The sequence below is a fragment of the Ciconia boyciana genome, chromosome 14, assembly GCF_034638445.1.
Source record: "Ciconia boyciana chromosome 14, ASM3463844v1, whole genome shotgun sequence".
NCBI lineage: Eukaryota > Metazoa > Chordata > Aves > Ciconiiformes > Ciconiidae > Ciconia > Ciconia boyciana.
In genome coordinates, this window is record NC_132947.1 from 11,618,861 (window position 1) to 11,631,708 (window position 12,848).

Here is a 12,848-nt window from a genome sequence, read left to right on the forward strand (position 1 = left end):
TGGGGAACAGTGAGAAAACACAGCCTCAGCACGGAGAAAATATCCCTTGGCTTTATTGCACTTTGCCTGGACAAAAGCAGGATGCTGCAAAGGACCAGTCACTGTGAAGGACCAGCTACGTTGGTTTTGTCCACCCAAAGCTCTCCAAAACACCTGCTTTCCTGGAGCTCGCTGGAGAAACGCCCTGAAAACTGTGCCGCTGCAACAGGCAGGTCCTCTCTGCGACTCGCTCACTCAGCAAAACGTCACAGCCCAGTTATATTTAAGTCCTCAGCTTGAATATCATTGTCGCAACCTCCCATGCGATCTGCCTGGGCAGTGTCATAATTAATAGTGCCCTTGCTCAGAGTACAAGTGGAACATGTGATGGCTCAGCTAGCTATAAATCACGACAGAGTTTCCATCTGGTCCAGTGTCTATTTATACCTCACCAGCCCCAATTAACTTTGAAACTTGGGGCTGGTGGTTAAGGAGAAAAATTGTTCTTGAAAAGCGTGATGGGATACACGGCGATATGGATGGGAAGGAGGAGATGGCGGCGGCTGCTCACTTCTCCACAGAGGGAACTGCATAGCCCGGCGCTCCAGAGGACACCGAAACGCAGCTCCCAAGACCGGGTTGGCCTTTGAATCGGTTCAACACCAGCTGCGAGATCCCACGGGAGACACAGAAGTTCAGGGCGGGGGGTCGATGCCTGGATCCTAACACACATCCCCTGACGCCAGCCGGGCACCTGCCCGCCCCGGGCACCGCTTCCTCCCCTGGCCGTGGCTCTGCTCCCGTGTCTCAGCCAAAGCCAGCGGCTCCACTGGGCCAAGGGGGTTGTAGATCAGGTCCAGGAGCACCAAGCAGAAGGAGCTCTTTGCAAAAGCAGGTGCGGGACCAGGCTCTGTGGGGTGAGGGTCCATGAAGAAGCCTGGTCCACCAGGCTGACTGCACTTCACTGTCAGTCATACCAGGTCAGCCCCACGAGACTGGCGCCTGGGGGTGCTTCTAGGTCCGACCCCCCCAGCCGTGTAACTGCTCCTCTTTCAAAAGTCACGCTGCTGTCAGTAGAGATCCGGGAACTGAAGCCTGGCATGAGCCAGCCAAGGGAACCCAGCAGAGTCCTGAGAAAATGGCACATCATCATCCTGGGCACAGCCAGATTCCTTCAATATGGGCACAAAATCGATCCAGGAGGGCTTGGCCCAATTTGAGAAAGCTCTTCAGCAAAGACTCGAGTACCACCTCCCTCAGAAAGCACGAAGGTTTCCCTCCTGGTTTAGAGACCTGCAGTGCCACTTTCCTGATGCACGCATCAGCCCAGCATCAAGCCCGCAGCTGCCAGCTATTGAGTTAAAGAGCACAGCCTGACCCGGTGCTTGACAGCCCTGAAGAGTCTGGAGAAGTCTGAATTCAGCAGGTTCCATCCAGCTCTGAGAAGGTCACGGATGTGAGCCTGAAACTGCTGTGGGTCGGTCTCTCCACGCACGGCAGCCCTTGGCACTGTTTTCCTGATGCTGCTCCTGTGACAGTGGGTTCTAGCCACCAGCTGAAGCTTAAGACTCCCTGCTCTGTCCCTGAAGTATTTCATGGTGCATTGCTCCAACCCATCTACATCTTCCTCACCAGGTTCTGGGGCTGGTTTGGGCTCAAGTCTTTGTGTGCCCTTCCAGCAGCGTTCAGGTGTGGTTGTAAAAACTTACCTTGGGACTGGCACGGGGTATAAAACGGCCCAGTGCAAAGAGGCCAGCAGAGCTCCTCTGGACTCTGGCACGAGGGGCTGTGGCTGGGTCACAGCGGTGAGGGATGGAACGAGGAGTACCTGGGCATCCCCTGGGCAGGCCCCCCATCTCCGCAGGGCAGGAGGGCAGTGGGGTGGCTGGGGAAGATGGGGTGCTGAGGGCATGCTGGGGACCACGTTTCTCTCCATCCATGCTGGAGCAAAGCCCCAGCGAGGGGCACGGTGCAGAGATGCTGTGCTCTTGTCTTCCTAAAAAAAAGTCAAATTCTGCGCCTGGTTCTTCGGTACCCACCTCCCCCATCCCTCCCTCCCGCTTTTCAGCTCTTTTGCTCTTGCAGCAGTATTACTCCTGGAGTCCTGGCTGGCTCCCAGCTCAGGTAATTACACGCTGTCCTCTGGTATTTGAACAGGATATTTGTTCTCCCTGATTTCCTGTCCTACATGCCTGTGCAGTGCTGCGGGCAGCCTGTCACCCCGAGCGAGCCTATTTCCCTGGCAAAGGCAGTCACCCCAGTGTATCCAGCTCCAGCGCTAAGTGGGCATTTTGTAAACACAGGATTGTGTAGATGCCTTCCCCAGGGAGCCCAAGTGGGCTGTAGGACACAGTGCCCTGTACAGGTGTGGAGCTGCAGTGCTATCCCCATCCCCACCGCAGTAGGACCCCATTCAGCCTGGATCATTAGCTGAGAAAGCTCCCAGCCTCCCAGGTCCCTCTTTAAAAGGCTGTTTGTGGCTCACACCATGTCACCTCTTCTTGTTTGCTATAAAATTTCCCTTCTGTTTAGGTTAACTGTTTATAGAGGTGGTCTCCAGCACTTACAGCACATACCTGGCAGGAAGGTAAGAGAAACGAAGTTAATGTATGTCTGTCCTGCTTTAAAACCCACCAGGAGATCATGAACAGAGCAGCGGCATCGAGCCCTTTGCCTGCACTCCAGGAGCTCTGCTGTAGCAGGCCACCGCTGAGCCAGAGCTGGGGATCCTCCACCTGCCTCTGGGCTTGTTCCCACCACGCTCCTGGGTGCGGGTGGATCACCATGCTGCAGCTTGCTCCACAGCAATAAGAATAAGCTCTAGGGAGGAAAAAGTCCTACATTCTAGCAGATCAGATCTATTCTTGTGCTTTATTGGACTCCCTGTAAAGGAACCTCGCAGAAAGTTGGCATCGGTTTGCTTTTTTCTTCAGAGTTTCTAGAGCGGGGATGTCTCATTAGCTAAAGGCTTGCAGCACTGCAGGGAGAAAGAAGTAAGTTCTTAGAGAAAAAGTGGAGCACAGTCCTGTTTCCTGAGGGTAGAGGGGAAAAGCCCTGGATGGTGGAACTCAACCCTACACTGCAAGAAGCCACCTTTGCCTGTGCTACCTGACTGCTGCAGAGCCTGTTAAGCTCACCCTGCCCTTGGGCAGGAAGGCATCGATTTTGCTGGGCAGGCTGGACTTGACATTCCAGCCTCTTGATAAGAAGAGTCCTGGGGCTCAATGCCTTCTGCTTTGTGGTGTGCACACAAAGCAATGCAATATGTTATCAGCCTCATGCAGCTGCACTTGAGTCCCAGTTTGCAGAGAGTCAGGCAAGGGGCCATCCTACAGCTGCCAGCTCCTTCTGTCCAGCTTCTGCTGACTGCAGCACGGCTCCGGGCTTTGCTGAAGTTGTCACAGTGCTATCGGGCTGCAGCTGATTACCGTAAAACACTAGAGAATAAGAGCTGCATTATAAAGCCATGTTTTCCTTCCTGGGAAGGAACTCACTAGTAAGCATTTCATAAAATTGGCATTCTTTCTTTGCAAAGTCTCTGAATTTGAGCTGGGTCGTAGACAGGTGCCAGCAGCCTGGGAATTGAGAAAGATGCCTGGCACAGGTTTGCTCCCTGTGCAGCAGTGATAACCCTGAGCAGCTTCTCTCCGCCGCCGGTCTCAGCCTCCCAAGTGATGGGAGTGCTCCAAGAGGATGATTAGGCTGGGTCTGCTATTTTCTCACTCAGTTCCCAAGAGGCTTCCTCATCCTGGTGCTTGCAGACTCCACTGGCTCACAGCTTCCCCGTGCTCCGGACTGCTTGGAGATATTATTATCCCAAGGGCTGAGCCCCAGGGCAGGCAGAGCAGATGGCTGTCTCCGACAGCAAGAAAATTGGGAGAGAGAAGGGAGAAGGTGGGGGAGAGCAAAATCTGTCACACCCTTAGTGTTCATCAATAACTGTTTCCTCTTAAAATGGCAAATTCCTCTAGCTCTGGGGGAGTTGTACTGGGCAGTAAAGAAGGCAATAGACCATATGTGGGAGACTGGCCCTATAGGAAACAAACACCAATTCCAAGTTTTCTTATGCACCCGTGGGAGGGACCAGCATGTATTCTCTGGCCATGTCGTGGGTGGAAGGCAGACTCGGTCCTGCAGGCATCTCATGGGGCAGCCAGGGGTGTCTGGGCCGAGGTCAGCAGCGGAGTCAGCAGCTGGATAGACCCCTCGCTGGCAGGAGGGTCATGCTCCGAACCTGCTCGAGCTAACCGAGGTGTGAGGGGTCACACATGCACGTGCTCCACCAGACCAACGCAGCATGGAGTTAATCATGTTACCGTGAGCCAGAGCACAGCCCTGGCTGCCTCCTCTCTTTTTGAAGGTTTCTTCAAACCTTTGGCAGTGAGAAAGCCACAGAAGATGAAGCCGTTTTGTCCCATGGAGATGGCGGTTGTGTGAACGCTGGGTGCTGGGCAGACTGAGCAGCCCTTGGCTTCAACCATGGGAGACACTTGCAGGATGCAGCTTGCAGGATGACGCTTGCAGGCCCGGCGCTTGCAGGATGCTGTGCAGTTCACCTGCCGCATTGCACGGACCGCACTCGGTACCCCTGCGTGGGGTGACCATTCGTTACCGGCCTCCTTCCCGTTGAGCTAATCTGCAGCCTCGCTTTGCAGAGCAGCTCCACATTCGGGCTGTGCCTGGGGACGGCTGGTGGCAGATGGTGCGCGTGTGATGGCAAGGCAGTGCCACGTCACAAGCTCTCTGAGACATTTGGCCAGGCTTCCTGACAGCCGCGTCCCACCACCCAGGAGTTCAGCTTTCTGGCAAAGCCAGCTCTCCACTTCTGAGGAGTACTCCTCTCCCTGCCACCGGGCAGAGCCGGCATCAAACGCTTTATCTTTGCTTCCTCGCAGGCAAGAGGCTCGTTGGTCGGTGGGGCTGCCTTCTGCCCAGGACCAGAGGAATGTGCCACCGCGGCAAAAGCCATGCAACCGAACAGGGAGCGATGGTCCCCTGCCAGTCTGGACCACCCCCATCTGCTGCATCACACCCTAAACTGCACTGTGCGTTCTCTCTGGCGAGGAATATCTTATTCCCATGTTTTTGGATAAAACCCAGCACAAGCAAGCCATAACTGATGGTAGATGTGACAAATAATGATGATCATGGGAATGGTGACATCACAGCTTCTTGGGTGTTTCTTCTGGTGTCTTCCATTATTTAGATACACGTGCAGAGACGACCACAGAGGTATGGCCATATAAAGAAGAGTGGGCATTTATAGAGCATCAAAGGAATCTATTACAAAGGATAGTAACACCAGCCCTCTGAAGACTGGAAGAGTGTAACAGCCTGGGCAGTCTGAGCTCACGTGCTCAAGTAAACCACACTGTGCTTTGTCTTGCTGCCTTCTGGTTATAAGATCTGTGCAGCTGCACTGTAGACTTGCCATTGCTGGGCTTTTGGGGTGCGGTTCCCAGGACGTTGTCCTGATCTATTACAATTATTGTCGGTATTAATGCTACTAACCACAGTGCTATATGTGCCCACGGGAGGTTCCTAGGCACTGTGAGGGACTGTCACATCACGCGTAGATGGAGGCTTGGCTGCCTTCCTGCCTACCGTGGGGCTTCTGCGGGACTGAGGTGCAAAATGACAGTTTTTTGGGGTGAACGTAGCTTGCTAGTGCTGCAACAGGAGCCTGTCCTGCTCCTCTCCCTGCCTGCTTTTAGATGGCGTTAGAGCATCCAGCTAAAATCTGTGCCTGGCAGTCCTGACTGCTGGCGGCTCTTTCACCAGCACTGCCTGCACCCTGGGAAAAAGGCTTTATCCCTCCGTCTGTAGCTTTGCTGCAGAAATAAGCTCTCTGTGCACTTTCATTAGACTAAATGAGAAGAACATTTGAGGCCTGGGCCCATTTGCAGTACAGGCTCAGAACAGTCTCAGAGATGCAAATGACAGGATTTGATTAAGTCCATTTCCCAGACAGGACCGGATATGGTCCCCTGGCAGTGGTGTAGATTCGCCTCTATTCTTACTCAAAGGTCATTAAATTAAGATTTCATGAGACCCCACACTGTTATAAATGTTGCTGAGCTCATTTCCCTCACTGGGCAGTGATTTATCTCACAGGCTGGATAAAATGACTAAGCTAAAAAATGTCACCCAGTGTCACTGAGTTGTAAGTAAGGTAGAAGGAACAGGACAAAGACATGATGGATTTTCCTACCAAGGGAAGCTTTAATAGATGGTTTCTTCCTGATGTTCTCATTAGGCCTCTCTCATTCATCCTCAGGACCTCCCGAGCACAAATGACACTACCCATTCTGCACCGGAACGGAGAGCAGATGCCCCCGTGCAACCTTCCTGCCTCCAAAACCCCTTTAGACACCCATTTCTATCTCACCCTGCTTAGTAGCTGATGTATTCAAGGGGAAGGAAGCAAGAGATCAGAGTACTTCAAGAACCTTATACTACCACATCCAGCCTTGTCTCCTGGAATTTTTTATACCCTCTGGCAGGAATGGTTTGGAGGAGGCAAGTGGCAGCACCACAGTGCTAGGACACGACTCTTTCTCCCTCCTCATCCAGCAGTGCAGTGGGTAGCTTATGAAAAATGATGTCCTGGATTAATTTGCCTTCCTTTCTGTCTGTGAGTAGGTTGCAGACTCCTTTACTTTCTTCGAATCTAATCAAGAATATGTTTTTTTCTTGAATCCTTGCTCCCAGGAACGAATGCCAAAAAATTAGCTTTGTTGCTTAGTTGTGACAGATCATGAATCACATTAAATTGCTTCTGTTCCCTTATTGGACATGTTGGCTGGTTCCTGGTATGTGTTATTGAATTACTGCTCTGACAGAGAAGAAATAGCAACTGAGTGGCAAGAGAGCCCAGAAGATCCAGGAAAGAGGCAGATTCGGGTATGTCACAGGACCACAGCCTTCTTGGTTCCCCTAATAATCAGAAAAAAGTCGGAGTGTTTATGTGTAGGAGTGTACTTAGAGTAGGAAGCAGAGCAGTGGGATTTTGAGGCTCCTCTTGAGTTTCCCCAGACAGATCCTCTCTTCCACCCAGATGTCTTGCCACAGTGGATGAAGATGACTATGTGCAATTTTGCAGGGTTTCTGAGCACCCCAACATCCCAGCCACGTGTTAGGGGTACATTCAGAGCAATCCCAAGGTATGTGTGCAGCCCATCTGGCAGATCCCAAATAGGAAGGACCTGAAACACTGTGCATGTCTAGCAAAGCCATCTTGCTTGGGTTGTGATCAGATGTATTGTGCAACGGCATAGCCCAGGTGCAGGAAAAAATGGAGAAGAGAAAAATGGGAGCCCTAACACAATACTCCAGCATAGCAGAAGGCTTACATACAAGCAGAGATATGGTCTCAAGGCATCGATCATCATAAAGATTGTTCGGAGAAGAGCTAGCGAAGAATGGGAGTGTACAGGAGGTTAAACATGGGCTGAGAGAGGCCTTGTTTGTGGGTACTGGGACGTTGGAAGGGTGTTTGTTTCTAAAACACTTTTGTGTGGAAGGACCATGAGCCATGCTTGAGCCATTTTCTGTTTCTTTCCTCTTAGTGAGCTGTTCAGAACTTTCTCCTGGGTTGCATGCAGAATCACAAAACCTTCTGAACATTATGGCAAAGCAATTAAATAAAGGGAAAAACAGTGGGCACAAAACGGTGTATGTGTGTATAGAAACTTGCGTCACTGCAGCTTGCTGAGCAAAGCCACTAAACCACAAATGAGGAACAGGAGAAGAAAAGCGACTTGACATTGCACCTTTATATGACCCACCACATGCAGATCACATGGTTACACTAGCTTGACAAGGGCAGAAATACTTCTTTCTTCTGCTCTTCCATATTGTTACTCTGAGGAGCTTATAAATGCTGAAGTGTTGGCTTTCCCATTTCACTTTGCTTTCCTGTTGTGGTAGTAGTGTTGCTGTACCCTAGGTTAAGGTAATAATAAATGAAGCAAGACCGGCTTTGGGATGTAGAAGCCCTTCTTCAGATCCATCTGTCCAGATTCTTTTTTCCTCACACCATCACAGCTACAATACCACTAAGACTACAAGGCCTAAAGAAGGGCATATGTGCTCAAAAGCTCATCTCGGTTTTCCAGCTAGATGGGTCAGTCTGCTGAAAGATATTCCCTCTCCTGCACCGCCGAGTTTGCCTTTCCTGTGTCTCTGCAGCTGAGGGGTTGCAGGTTTGAGCGCAGCTCTGGGACATCTAGTGGCTGGTAGCACTTGCAGTTCCAGGACTCATGGCAATTTTGCAATGCTTCCTGCAAGAAATCTGGCAGAAAACTGATTTAAAACAAAAAGACACACTCTGTCTTAGTTCCTGGAGCTACAACTACAGATGACTTCATTCCTTGATACATTTGTTTGCAAAATGTTTAGGTATGCATTTATGATGGTTTTGTTATCCCTTTGCATCTCAAACTCACCCAACTTGGGGAGCCATCTTCTGCTATTTTCATTTCATCATTTCTTTACCACAGTTGCTTCTTTATTAAGGGCTTTTTGTGTTCCAAGGCAGCTGGCATTCACGTAGATAATTAGATAATGTTTTGGCAATCCGAGGGTAAATGCATTAACACGTTCCCATATACTGTCCTGGCCTTTGGCTGATCTGTGAGTATTCAATAAATGAATCAGGCCTGAAATAAAGATGTTTTGCAGAACCAGGCAGATCTTTAATACGAATAGGAAAGTCTCCGTTGGGATTTTCAAGAAAGTCTCAGGCTGTCATGGGCCCCCATCCTTATTCCTGCAGGATTCACCTTAGGCAAGAACCTAAAGGAGTCAAAAAAGAAGCAACACTCCTAGTGTGTTTCTCTGAACCTGGAAAGTCTCAGACCAGCTGTAGCATCCTGGCCAGAGATCTGGTAACAGTTGGTGCCTTTGTGGGAATTTGAGCAAAAATTCAGCTATGTCTTCTCTTCAGCCTTCAATGCAGCAAGAGCGTGGCCTATTCCTTCTCATCCCTGATGATACCTATTAACCCTGGGCAGAGGAAAGAGTATATCTCAACCAAGGGGAATGCCAGGCTACCAGGAGCAATGATACGGCGCTGAAAGGAGCTATGTAACTGTGGCAATCTTTTCTGATTTCATGTTTGTTGTCTGCACTGCTCTGAAAAGGTGACCTAAGGCATAGCTGCAAGTCCAGCAGATGACCCACAGCAGACCCACCTGCTCTTACCCATACCGAAGCCTTTGGGCAGCCAGCTGGGTATCTCCTGCAGTGCATCGAGGCCCGCAACACCAAACTAACAGCATATTAAACTCCTGGGTGTCCTGTGTTCTCCAGAGTACGCTCTCTGATGGGTTATAATTTTTTCTTCTATACAAATGCTAAGAAGATCAATTTTCCCTGATTCTCACCTAGGAATCCTGCCGAGAAGACTCAGGTGGCCCATGATCAGTCCCACTGACTTTTTTCTTGCTCTCCTCCTGGAAAGTGGGACTAACCCACACTGTTGGGAGAACAGTGGTCATGATGTCAAGTGGTTCATTAAAAGGTGGGTGTCAAAGATGACTCATTTGGAGAGTTTCTCCTGGAGTCAAAGGGCAGTTTAAATTGTTTCTTAAAAAGCAGAAGTGAATCTCCAAAAAGCTGACTTGCACAGAAGACAAACCTCGGGCCACCTCAACTGTCCCACCGTTGCTTGCATCGAGAGGTCACCGGGAAGAAACTTTTTGGTCAGTGTTCTTCCCTTGTGCCTGGGATAAAAATATGGTCTGTGCTTGGAAATCATACCCTGGTTTCCAAATGCCTGTCACTAGATAAGACTCAAAGCTAATGTGAATCTTGGTTTTGGATTCTCTTTCTTGTTTTGCCAGATCAGACTGTCTTACAGTTCGCAGAGAGATTACATTTTGTTTTGTAAATACCCACAGACAGAACTTGAGATTTCCCTGAAAGGCCTTGCTGCTTTGTGAAAAAATAGATCAAATCTAGTAACATATTGAATTTGGTTACTGAAATTTCAGGAAGATCAGTGTGATGAAATGTCCTTAGTTTGCCCTTGGGAGAAATGGTACCTTCATTATAACAAAACAGCTCTTTCATATGGAAATAGCAGGTGGCAGGAGTAAAAACAGACTTTCATTTTCAGAGACACAGACGGAACAATTCCAAGAAAAGTGGAATGGCAGAGCTAGGTTGGAATTGTTCACAGTTTTATTCTGCAAAAATATTCTACTTTTGCCATGATGGAAGTGAGAGAAGGTGTCACCCCATACCCTCTGTGTTTATCAGTCCAATCAGTATACCTACCTCAAATACAAGAGTCTGCTGTAAGGACCAGAGTTTAAACATAAATTAGGAAGAAATCCAGTTCAGTTTGTTTGGGAAAGCTCTAGAAAGCCTATCCCAGAGCTGCACACGGAACTTCTGGAGAGAAAAAGCAATTAAGAGCACTGAATATACGAAATAATCCTTACTGCCAGTGTCAAACAAAACTGAACTCACAGCACTCCATGCTGTGATTTATTAATCCTTTTATCAGACCTATGCCATCCTCTGAATTATTTTCCAGCTCTGACTGCTGGTAAGCATTTCCTTAGAAGCTGTGAACTGTTAAACTATTATGGTCTAGTGGTAGGTGCTTATTAATAAAAAGACACCTTGAACCACAAACCAGAATAAAGAACAGAAATCCAGTTGGAGATGTGCTACTGCAGAGCCCTCACCCTGACTTCCCCGAGAAAAGTGAGGTTTTTAAAAGTCATTTGCACGGGGAGACAGAGGAACGGTCATCTCCTCTTCTGCAATTGGTTCCAATTGCAATTGAAACCAGAATTTGTGATTTGGGGCAGAAATGGAAGGAGGAAAAATTTTGTCCTATTTAGGAGCAGATAAAACTCCACCCTATGCTGTAAATTCTTTTTTGAAAGTCAGGGTTTGCACAGGATGAAGGCTAAATATTTCATGCATTTATTCTAATTATAAAGAAACTCTTCAAAGCCCTAGGCAGCTTGTATAGTTCTTTTCTTTAAGCTTCAGATTTTTAGGCCTTCAGATAGTTCCTATTTACAAGGAGCAAAGTAAACACCAAAAACCCAGGCTCAACTTGGAAGTACGGCCTGTAACAGATACATATTGCTGTGCGAGAAGCTGCCTTTCCCCAGAGACATTCAGAGAAGACATCATGCCACGCTCCCCCATGCTTTATACCAAAGAAGGAGCTCCACCACTCCGTGTATTAGGGAGAGGTTTCTCCCATATTTGCCATAAGGGGCCCAGACTGGTCTAAGCTAATCTCATCAAACCCCAAAGGGATCCATCCTCCTGCCACATGGAGGTTTCTCCTTTGGCTGCATCTCCTCATGAAGAAGTCCAGCTGACCTGCACTGCTGAGGAGTGAAATATTATCAACATTTTAACAGACCTAGCTCTGACTGATTACAACATGGAGGTATATTTCTTCCGTAGCTATTCTTCTAGCAGAAATCACACTTCAAAGGCACCTGGAAGATAGCTGGTTGTGAGGAAGCTGGAGCTCTGCGAGCCCCAGGCAGCCAAGCCTTGGAAATGACACTGGCTTGGAAGATCTGCACAGCAGACTGGTATTAAATACCAAGAGAGAAAAAGAATGAGAAATCAAGAAATGGAATAGCATTGGTATTTCCTAAAGATCAGAGTTTCCTATAAAGCAAAGGCTTGCCAGGCAATTTCAAAATATCAAGACATTTGCCTTTCTTTAGGGCTTGTCAGAAACAGCTAATGGGTAAAGATCAGGGCTTGGGAAGTTACCTCTTCAAACCTCTCTTAACATGCTGCTTTGAGACTGGATTTCCTTAAGGTCATCAAGTTGGCAGCTCTGAAGAGCTTGCTATGTGTTCCTTGGCTTGAATTTTTTTTAGGCATTACCTGGCATCAGATGTACACGACAACTCTACAGGTCTCAACAGCTACAAAATTTACAGCAATATATTCTGTTCCATTTCTGCTTGGTTTTTTGCACTGCCACTATTTATGAGCCGAACATAAATTACCTGAGTTTAAATCATGACCCAGAGTTCAGTGCATTTCCCCAGAAATAGCGTTCTCTGTTTGGGACACTACTGCCAAAATTGCATTCCTGGAACTGAACTCCTATCCCATCCAAGACATTTGTTCTACCCATATTTCCCATCATACTATTTTATACTATTTAGGTCATTTATATTTTCATGCTCTCACGGTTACTTATATGTTGCTTTGTTGCTTTGCAATTATGCTCTTAACTGTGTTCTCCAAAGTCACCTTCAGGCCTTTAAACACCTTCAAATTAAAATAGCCATTTGACTTCAGTCCAAATTGCATTTAATAGAGAAGCGGTACGAAACCGCTTGCATTCCTTGGACAGAAGGAAGAACTGAAAGATGCCCAAACAAAGTATTATTTAGTCTAGCATTTAGCTGGCAGGGACCATGAGGAAAACCTGCTGCTCATTGCTTTAAATGTTGCTTTAATTAAAGTTAATAATGCTAATATTAATTCTATCCTATGCAAGACGTTTATCCCTGATCCCAGTTTGGTTGTAAATTTAATTCTAACTAACCTAATTCTAGTTTTAACTTCATCACAGCTGTCTGTAATGTCACAAGCAGTATATGTACAGAGAAAATACAAGACAGACATGAAATGTAGAAATTCTTCCCTTGGGGCTTTTTTAAATTTCCTATTGCAGAAATATTCATGAAAAAAAATACTGATTCTTTTCCTTTTTTGTGTTCCATGTTGCTTCCTTACAAGCCTCCTTCTTATCTCCGCCACGTACGGCTCAAAGCAGCACCACAACCAGCACTGACAAATGACAAAATTCTTAATATACTGACCAGAGTTCTGCTGGACATCCCAGCCATCAGTTCCAGCAAGGC